This window comes from Aquarana catesbeiana, linkage group LG05, assembly GCF_042186555.1.
Source record: "Aquarana catesbeiana isolate 2022-GZ linkage group LG05, ASM4218655v1, whole genome shotgun sequence".
Lineage (NCBI taxonomy): Eukaryota > Metazoa > Chordata > Amphibia > Anura > Ranidae > Aquarana > Aquarana catesbeiana.
Window position 1 is genome coordinate 644,543,441 of NC_133328.1, and position 9,985 is coordinate 644,553,425.

Sequence of the window (9,985 nt, forward strand, 5' to 3'; positions counted from 1 at the left end):
TAGCCATTGATCGACAGCACTGATGGGCAGCACTGATAGGCGGCACTGATTGCCAGCACTGACTGGAATCACTAATGGGCACTGATTGGTGGCACTTGTAGGCAGTGGTGGGCATTGATTGCTGCCACTGGTGGGCACTGTATGCTGGCATTGGTGGGCAATGGTGGGCACTGTTTTGTGACACTGTATTTATTAATTGTAAGCAGGGCACTGATGATCAGTGCCCTGATTACATCCCTAGATATCCTCTGTGAGGAGATGCCGCTGATCGGCTCTCCTCTCCTCACACTCTGTCAGTGTGAGGCGAGGCGCTCCGATTACCGGCATCTCCGTGTTTACATTTGACCGGCTGCGATTGGACACAGCCGATCACATGGTTAAAGAGCCGCGGACAATCGCCGCGCTGCGCGCCCCCGCGGGCGTGCGAGAGCGGCCGTTCTGGGACACCCTCATATGACGGCGTCCCGGAACGAGAGCTGCACCGCCCCGCCGTCATTTGACGGCGGGGCGGCCGGCAAGCGGTTAAATAGCAAAAAAATTGCCATGTCATGAAGGGGGGGAAACCTTCTGGAGCTGAAGTGGTTGCATTTTTTTTTTTTTTAAACAAACTTCTCCTCTAGCAAGGAGAAAAAGATAGAACATCCCTTACTTCTTCAGTAATAAACTCTTCACCTTACTGCATCTATGTGAGTGCACACCTCCACCTAGAACTGAAACGCTCCTCACCAGATAATCACAATCACCATAGACACGCACAGCGTGGTTCAGCCTCCCTGCCCCCCCCCCCACCCCACGCTCCCTCCTTACAGGATTTGATTGACAGCAGCAGGAGCCAATGGCTCCTGCTGCTGCCTCAGTCTGTCTTTAGAGAGGGGAGAGAGAGAACCAGCACTGCTGCAGACAGGCACAGCGCTGGACACATAGAGGGTTCAGGTAAGTGTTTAGTGAGTGCGGTTGGGGGGAACAGCTGGTGGAAGGTTTTTTTACCTTCATGCAGGGTCGTCTTTAAGGCAGGGCAAAAGGGGCAGCTGCTCCGGGCCCAGTCATTGTTGTGCCCAAAGCAGCTGCCCCTTGAGCCCCCACTGCCCGCAAATAGTTGATAAGTGGATTTGGGAGGAAAATGTTTGCCCAGGGTCCAATCAATATTAAAGATGGCTCTGCCTTCATGCAGGGAATACATCAAAGTGGTTGTAAAGGCTGAAATCTCCCCCCCCCCCCAAAAAAAAAAACGTACCTGAGCCGGATCTCGATCCAGCCATGTACACAAGAGAAGCAGCTCTTTCCGCTCTCCTCCTCCTCATGGGGCAGATTCAAAATTCAATACAATTTTGTGATGAGGAGGGGGGCGTGGCTGAGCCCCGCTGTCTGTATCTATGGATGCAGGCAACGGGGGGCTCGGGAGTGAGCGTGCACGAGTGCCCCCATAGGAAGCGGCTTCCTCTGGGAGGGGGGGGGCACTCAAAAAAGAAGAGTAACCGGAGGTGCCGGCGGGTGACCAGAGAAGAGGAGGATCGGGGCTGCTCTGTGCAATACCATTACACAGAGCAGGTAAGTATAACATGTTTGCTTTATTTAAAAAAAATCAAAGCAATAGTATCACTTTAAGGTAAAAGAAAACTTTTGTCTTTAGAATTACTTTAACATCACTTAGACACTTAAACAATCTACCGTACTCTAAACTGCACCCTCCCTGGAAGGTCTGAATGTCAGTAAAAAATCAAAAAGACCAGGAATTGCAATAGCATCAAATCATTTTATTGATCAAAGATTAAAAAATCACTCACATAGACTACTGTAGGTGCCCCTTGTGTAGAGCATGCGCAGCAGAAGATCAGAGCTCCCCGCCAGCACTCGTCTATCACTAGTGCTGGGGGGGGAGGGGTGTCCATTTACTGATATAGAAATGTGTTACACTGATTATACACTAAAATGTTCCATAACTTCTGCACAAGCAAGTATGAGCGTTCTCATAATTAGAGGGTCATGTCTGAGCCGTCCCGCGTGTCTCAGGCGGAGAGCAGCCTTTTGAGATACGTCAGATCATTTTCTAGAACTGTTGGAAACGGGTTTGGAGTTGAGTAAGCGTTTGTTTCAGATTCCGAATCCGGGTTCAATTCCGCTCCAATGGAGATCTTCATAAAAGACAGCTGGAAGCACAATTAGAACAAATGATTATTAGTTCAATCACACACACACACACAGGGGTTGGTTTAAAACGGTCTTGCTTAGCCGTTCACTGAGTGAAAGTATATATACAGTATCTCACAAAAGTGAGTACACCCCTCACATTTTTGTAAATATTTTCTTCTATCTTTTCATGTGACAACACTGAAGAAATGACACTTGTCTACAATGTAAAGTAGTGAGTGTACAGCTTGTATAACAGTGTAAATTTGCTGTCCCCTCAAAATAACTCAACACACAGCCATTAATGTCTAAACCGCTGGCAACAAAAGTCAGTACACCCCTAAGTGAAAATGTCCAAATTGGGCCCAATTAGCCATTTTCCCTCCCCGGTGTCATGTGACTCGTTAGTGTTACAAGGTCTCAGGTGTGAATGGGGAGCGGGTGTGTTAAATTTGGTGTTATCGCTCTCACTCTCTCATACTGGTCACTGCAAGTTCAACATGGCACCTCATGGCAAAGAACTCTCTGAGGATCTGGAAAAAAGAATTGTTGCTCTACATAAAGATGGCCTAGGCTATAAGAAGATTGGCAAGACCCTGAAACTGAGCTGCAGCACGGTGGCCAAGACCATACAGCGGTATAACAGGACAGGTTCCACTCAGAACAGGCTTCACCATGGCCAACCAAAGAAGTTGAGGTCACGTGCGCAGCGTCATATCCAAAGGTTGTCTTTGGGAAATAGATGTATGAGTGCTGCCAGCATTGCTGCAGAGGTTGTAGGGGTGGGGGGGGGTCAGCCTGTCAGTGCTTAGACCATACGCCGCACACTGCATCAAATTGGTCTGCATGGCTGTCGTCCCAGAAGGAAGCCTCCTCTAAAGATGAGCACAAGAAAGCCCGCAAACAGTTTGCTGAAGACAAGCAGATTTATTTAGTTCAGATGGTGTCAAGCGTGTGTGGCGGCAACCAGGTGAGGAGAACAAAGACAAGTGTGTCTTGTCTACAGTCAAGCATGGTGGTGGGAGTGTCATGGTCTGGGGCTGCCGGCACTGGGGGGCTACAGTTCATTGAGGGAACCATGAATGCCAACATGTACTGTGATATACTGAAGCAGAGCATGATCCCCTCCCTTCAGAGACTGGACCGCAGGGCAGTATTCCAACATGATAACCACCCCAAACACACCTCCAAGACCACCACTGCCTTGCTAAAGAAGCTGAGGGTAAAGGTGATGGACTGGCCAAGCATGTCTCCAGACCTAAACCCTATTGATCATCTGTGGGGCATCCTCAAACGGAAGGTGGAGGAGCGCATAGTCTCTAACATCCACCAGCTCTATGTTGTCGTCATGGAGGAGGGGAAGAGGACTCCAATGGCAACCTGTGAAGCTCTGGTGACCTCCATGCCCAAGAGGATTAAGGCAGTGCTGGAAAATAATGGTGGCCACAGAAAATATTGACACTTTGGGCCCAATTTGGACATTTTCACTTAGGGGTGTACTCACTTTTGTTGCCAGCGGTTTAGACATTAATGGCTGTGTGTTGAGTTATTTTGAGGGGACAGCAAATTTACACTGTTATACAAGCTGTACACTCACTACTTTACATTGTAGCAAAGTGTCATTTCTTCAGTGTTGTCACATGAAAAGATAGAAGAAAATATTTACAAAAATGTGAGGGGTGTACTTACTTTTCTGAGATACTGTATATTTGTTCTGTGCATATGGTGCAATACAATGACTGTAAATAGGCTATATGCTGCACTGTCCAAATGTAAATCATTGTATTTGAATTAAAAATACCACATTTGCCCACTAAATGGCGCTAAGTATTATGGGGAATCCCTATCCTTAAGGGGAAGGATTGTTTACATTTTTTTTTTTACATTTATTATCATTGTGATTGGTTCACAGTGATGACAAGGACTGGAGCTGCTCTGATTGGCTCTGTGCACTTAATCTGTGCTATCTAGGCATGTGCATTTCGTTTCGTTCCGAATCGAAATTCGGACGAATTTTTCATTATATATATATATATATATATATATATATATATATATATATATATATATATATATATATATATATATATATATATATATATATATAATATATATATATATATATATAATTTTTTTTATTATTCTCTTCTATTATTTTATATTCTATAATAGTCTTTTCAATTCAAATTCAAACTCATTCTATACGAAATTCGAATTTCGGAATATGGCTTCTGAAGTTTAAATTTCGTATAGAATGAATTCGAATTTGAATAGAAAAGATTAGAACAGAATATAATAGAAAACAATGAACTAGAAAAACATTAGAACAGAATAGAAGAAATATATTATATTTTCTTCTATTCTGTTCTATTGTTTTTCTAGTCTATTCTTTTCTATTATTTTCTATTCTATTCTAATCTTTTATATTCAAATTTGATTTCGGTCTATATGAAATTCGAATTTTGGAAGATGTTTTATCTATCTATCTATACACTATATATATATATATATATGTCAAGGGGGGTTGTGACCAATCCACACTTTTTTTGCAAAGGAGCACCAACATGCCTCCATCCCAATATATGCGAAAAAATAGGGGGGAAGAAGAGAAACGGGACTTTGTATGAGGCATGTGGGTGAGTATGTTGGGCATTATGGTAAATGTTGTTGTATAAATAATGAGATCAATGTGAGTTCCACAAATGGTAATAAATCATAATCATGGTATAAAAGTTTTAATGGCATGGGAATGGGCCAAATACAATCAAAAGAGAACATATTTAAGACCATAGTAAAAGCGTGTTGACAAGAATGTACAAACAGGCAGAATTCATAAATTGGTTATACAGTAACAACAACACATATACATAGTACAATAAATAAGTGCATCAATAGATCTAAACTCAACGCGTTTCTTGGCTTAAAACCAATCATCAGGAGTCCGATGCCATGTAACTGTATCAAAAACAATAAAGTACCTATTAATGTATGAACTGATGTTTGTAGGGAAGATACACTGAAAGTGTGATTTTCCATGTACTCACAAGTTGTGCATTGATTAATGATGATAGTGTGTTGCAATACGATAAAGGTCTGGGTCCATAGAGTCTCACCCGGGGTTGAGGCAGAGAGCACACCCCAATAGACCGCCGGCACGGCAGCCAAGATGACGGAAACACCCATGCAGACCGGCAGTCAGGGACGTCTGGTGGGGCCAAGGAGTGTGAGTAAGCTGGGGAAAAAATTGATGATGGTGAGGAAGGGTGTATGAATGGTGAGTGAGTGATAATGGGATGAGTGAAAGCAGCATGGGATAGCCATAGGTATGTGAAAGGAAACTGGGGAAAGAGCGGCTGTGAGGGTGAAAGGAGGGATGGAATGGGTGTGCAGAAGGAGGCCATAGCTGTGATGGGTGAACCAGAGTGACAGAATGGGTGAAAGTTACCTGTGTGATTGGTGCCCTGCCGAGCCAGAAGTCCAACATGAGTGGCGGGATCATGGGATGCCCGGTCAGAGGCAGCCATTTAATGCCGTGGACATGAGGTGCGCGCACGCCAACGTAATGCGCGGGCGTGATGACGCGGTAAGGAGCAGAAGGGGAGGGCCGATATATGCAGCCGCCCATCATGCCCTACAGCGTCTAAGCCCGGAGATGGACAACCACTAAAGCATCCTGTATGCAGCGGCAAAGACGCCGCAGGCGGGATGTAGGGAGCATGACGCCGATGCGCCGAGGCCAGGGCCCGCCCACGTCAAAAATGGAAGGGTGATGGGTCCTAGGCTGGGCGCATCGCAACCCCGGGGAGTAGACAGGATGGGACCCAGGGTATTCGATATGCAGAAGACAAATGGGTAACACAAGTATAAACTTAGAAAAGGGGAAGAAGGGCTTAAGTAGCTCAAGAACGAATATATAATTAATAACAAAAACAAGCATATCTTTGCCTTGAATATAATCAATGTAGCAAAGAAAACACAAGCATATTCAATCCCTGCATAGGAAGCATTCTGTATGCAGGGAAGTGTAAGATGTAGAGAGCTTTAGCCCTGAATTTAATCAGTATTTACCTGACTAAAGCAAACCAATAAATAAAGCGAAGCAAAAAATAATGGTAATTGATGAAAAATAAGAATAAAAAAAGTAAGAAAGCTTTAGCCCTGAATTAAATCAGTTATTTGTCTAGCTAAAGAAATAAACAAAAAATAGAATAGAATAGAACTTTAGCCCTGAATTAAATCAGTATTTGTCTGACTAAAGGGGAACAAAAATAAAAAGACAGAAGAAGTAAAATGGAAATAATTGGGAAAAAAGAAATAGTTTAGTCCCTGGATGTCATCAGTATTAATTTAACGGGAGAAAAAAGAAAAGAGAAGAACAAAGTAGGGGAAAGGGGGAAATAGTTGACAAAAAATGAACATATATGTATAACTGATGAGGATAGTAATCTGGAATGGGGAAAAAGACCAAAAATAATGTTGTACCATATAGGACATAAAATGTATATATAAAACAGGTGTATTATGCACTAAGGGATCAGTTGCAAATGTCATAATGAAGAATAAAGAAATGTGAACAGTAGGTTGTACATGCGACTCTTGCATTGCAAAAAGTCAATGAACAAGAGCGGGACCATAGGTCTCAATAAGATGATATAAGGTATGAAAAATGAAAGAAGAGGAAGAAAGAAAAGGGTAAGAATGAGGAGATCAGAAAGAAGCAACGTGTCTGGTAAATAATATAATGGGGAAAAGAAACAGACAGGATAATACAGCATGATAAGCGGGTCAGTTGTAATAAGTATGTGTGAGCATGAGTAGGTGGAATAGTTTGGTCACAAAAGGCGGGGGTCTGCCACCCTGGTTATTGTATGTCAAGGGGGGTTGTGACCAATCTTTACATATATATATAAAGAAAAACAATGAAACAGAATAGATAAAATTATAATTATATATATATATATATATAATTTTATCTATTCTGTTTCATTGTTTTTCTATGCTATTCTATACGAAATTCAAATTTCGGAAGATGGCTTCTGAAAGTGGAATTTCGTATAGAATGAATTTGAATTTGAATAGAAAAGATTAGAATAGAAAATAATAGACTAGACAAACAATAGAACAGAACAGAATAAATAATAATATATATATTTTATTCTATTCTGTTCTATTGTTTTTCTAGTCTTTTCTCTTCTACTCTATTCTAATCTTTTCTTTTCAAATTTGAATTCATTTTATAGGAAATTCAAATTTCGGGAGGTGGTTTTATATATATTAGAATTAGATTAGAATAGAACAGAAAATATAAAAGAATAGCATAGAAAAACAATAGAACTGAATAGAAAAAAATATAAAATATTCTAATCTAATCCTTTCTATTCGAATTCATTCTGTACCAAATTCCAATTTTCGGAAGATGGATTTATTTATATATATATATATATATATATATATATATATATATATATATATATATATATTTATATATATACACACACACATACATATGTATATATCTATATCTATCTATCTATCTATCTATCTATCTAGAGATCTATCTATCTAGAGATCTATCTATCTAGAGATCTATCTAGAGATCTATCTAGAGATCTATCTAGAGATCTATATATATATAATATTTCTTTCTATTCTCTTCTACTGTTCTATTGTTTTTCTATTCTATTCTTTTCTATTAGAATTTGATTTCATTCTATTTCTATATAACCATTTTCCGAAATTCAAATTTTGTATGGAATGAATTTGAATTTGAATAGAAAAGATTAAAATAGAGTAGAAAGAATAGACTAGAAAAACAATAGAACAGAATAGAATAAGATATAATATATATATTATATTTTATTCTGTTCTGTTCTATTGTTTTTCTAGTCTATTCTTTTCTATTCAAATTCAAATTCATTCTATACGCAATTCGAATTTCAGAAGCCATCTTCCGAAATTCGAATTTCGTATAGAATGAATTCGAATTCGAATAGAAAAGTTTAGAATAGAATAAAAAAAACAATGAAACAGAATAGAAAAAAATATAATATATATATTATATTTTATTCTCTTCTGTTCTATTGTTTTTCTAGTCTATTCTATTTCTATTATTTTCTATTCTAATCTTTTCTATTCAAATTCGAATTAATTCTATACGAAATTCTAATTTAGAAGCCATCTTCCGAAATTTGAATTTCGCATAGAATTAATTCAAATTCGAATAGAAAAGTTTAGAATAGAATAGAAAAGAATAGCATTGAAACACAATGGAACAGAATAGAAAAAAAATATATATATAACCATCTTCCAAAATTGGAATTTGGTACAGAATGAATTCGAATAGAAAAGATTAGAATACAATATATTATATTTTTTTTCTATTCTGTTCTATTATTTTTCTATGCTATTCTTTTATACTTTCTATTCTATCCTAATCTTTTCTATTGGAATTCGATTTCATTCTATACGAATTTCAAATTTCGCAAAATGGTTATATATAGTTTACTTTTTCAAATTCAGTTAATGTTTTTTTCGAATGCGGTAGAATTTTTTCGAATTTTATAGTTTTTTTCGAATGTGGTAGAATTTTTTCGAATTTGACAGTTTTTTCAAATGTGGTAGAATATTTTCGAATTTGACAGTTTTTTTCGAATGTGGTAGAATTTTTTCGAATTTGATAGTTTTTTCGAATGCGGTCGAATTTCTTCGAATTTGAATACAAAACGAAACAAATTCCGAAAACAAATGTAACGAATGCAACAAATTTAACTAAACTAAACGTGGTTCAGCTGGCCACACGTATTACATTCTGTACTTAAAGAAAATAAAACCGGCCATGGCAACTTCCCTCTCAATTCCTCCTGACAGGGTCACTTTAATGACCTCCAAGTATTGGATAAAAATCGGAATGTTTTTGGTCATTTTGAAATTTGTTCATTAAATTGGTCACTAAATAGATTTTATATCTCTGATTAAACATCGGATCAATTAATAAGATGGCAGTACCAGCTGTATATATTTTGAAATCTCTCAGGGTTCCATATTATGTCTACAGATCATAAAACTTTATCTCCTGGATCATGTGTCTCGGCATATTTATTATTTGCCAAAAGTTTAAAATGTTATCTTGTATTTATTTTGCCGGTAAAATGATTCTTTAAGCCTATCGGTGGATCCCGGGGCTCAGACCGCCTGTAATATACAGCATGGTGAAATGGCAGAAGGATTTCTCTCGGGATCATTAATAAAGATATATGAAGTCAGTTACCTGTTCACCGTCTGGTGTCCCGGCGTCTCTCGGAGGGTCAGAGGTCGGAGCGGACAATGTGATGGCCATGTGGGCACACAGGGAGAGGACCAGAAAGAGACCCATCTGAGGATATCCTGATATACCTGCAGCAGGTACAGCTCCGTCTGCCTGATGCTGTTCAATCCCCGGACTTTATATTTACATTTTAATATTACCGGGAGGACGGAACGTCCACCGCCACTCCTTTTAAAGCAAACTTTCAGCTTCATTAAAACAATTGCTATGAATGTTAGAATGCAAGTGAATGGGAAGAAGAGCTTGCAATCCATAACCCAGCTTTACTGAACAATGGAGACGGTCGGTGGCAGCAAAAATCTATCACTCCGGCCTTTCCTTCAGTCTTGCACAGGTTACATAGTTACATAGTAGGTGAGGTTGAAAAAAGACACAAGTCCATCAAGTCCAACCTATGTGTGTGATTATATGTCAGTATTACATTGTATATCCCTGTATGTTGTGGTCGTTCAGGTGCTTATCTAATCGTTTTTTGAAGCTATCGATGCTCCCTGCTGAGACCACCGCCTGTGGAAGGGAATTCCACATCCTTGC

At 39.3% G+C, this 9,985-nt stretch overlaps 1 long non-coding RNA gene across 1 annotated transcript; it reads right to left on the reverse strand.

Annotated features, from left to right (window-relative positions):
- Positions 1-1,733: 1,733 nt before the first annotated feature.
- On the reverse strand, positions 1,734-9,570 carry LOC141146187 (uncharacterized). Its single transcript, XR_012244751.1, has 2 exons — positions 9,395-9,570; positions 1,734-2,147 (listed from the first exon to the last, which is right to left on the reverse strand). It is a non-coding gene; the product is annotated as an uncharacterized lncRNA (long non-coding RNA).
- Positions 9,571-9,985: the final 415 nt, after the last annotated feature.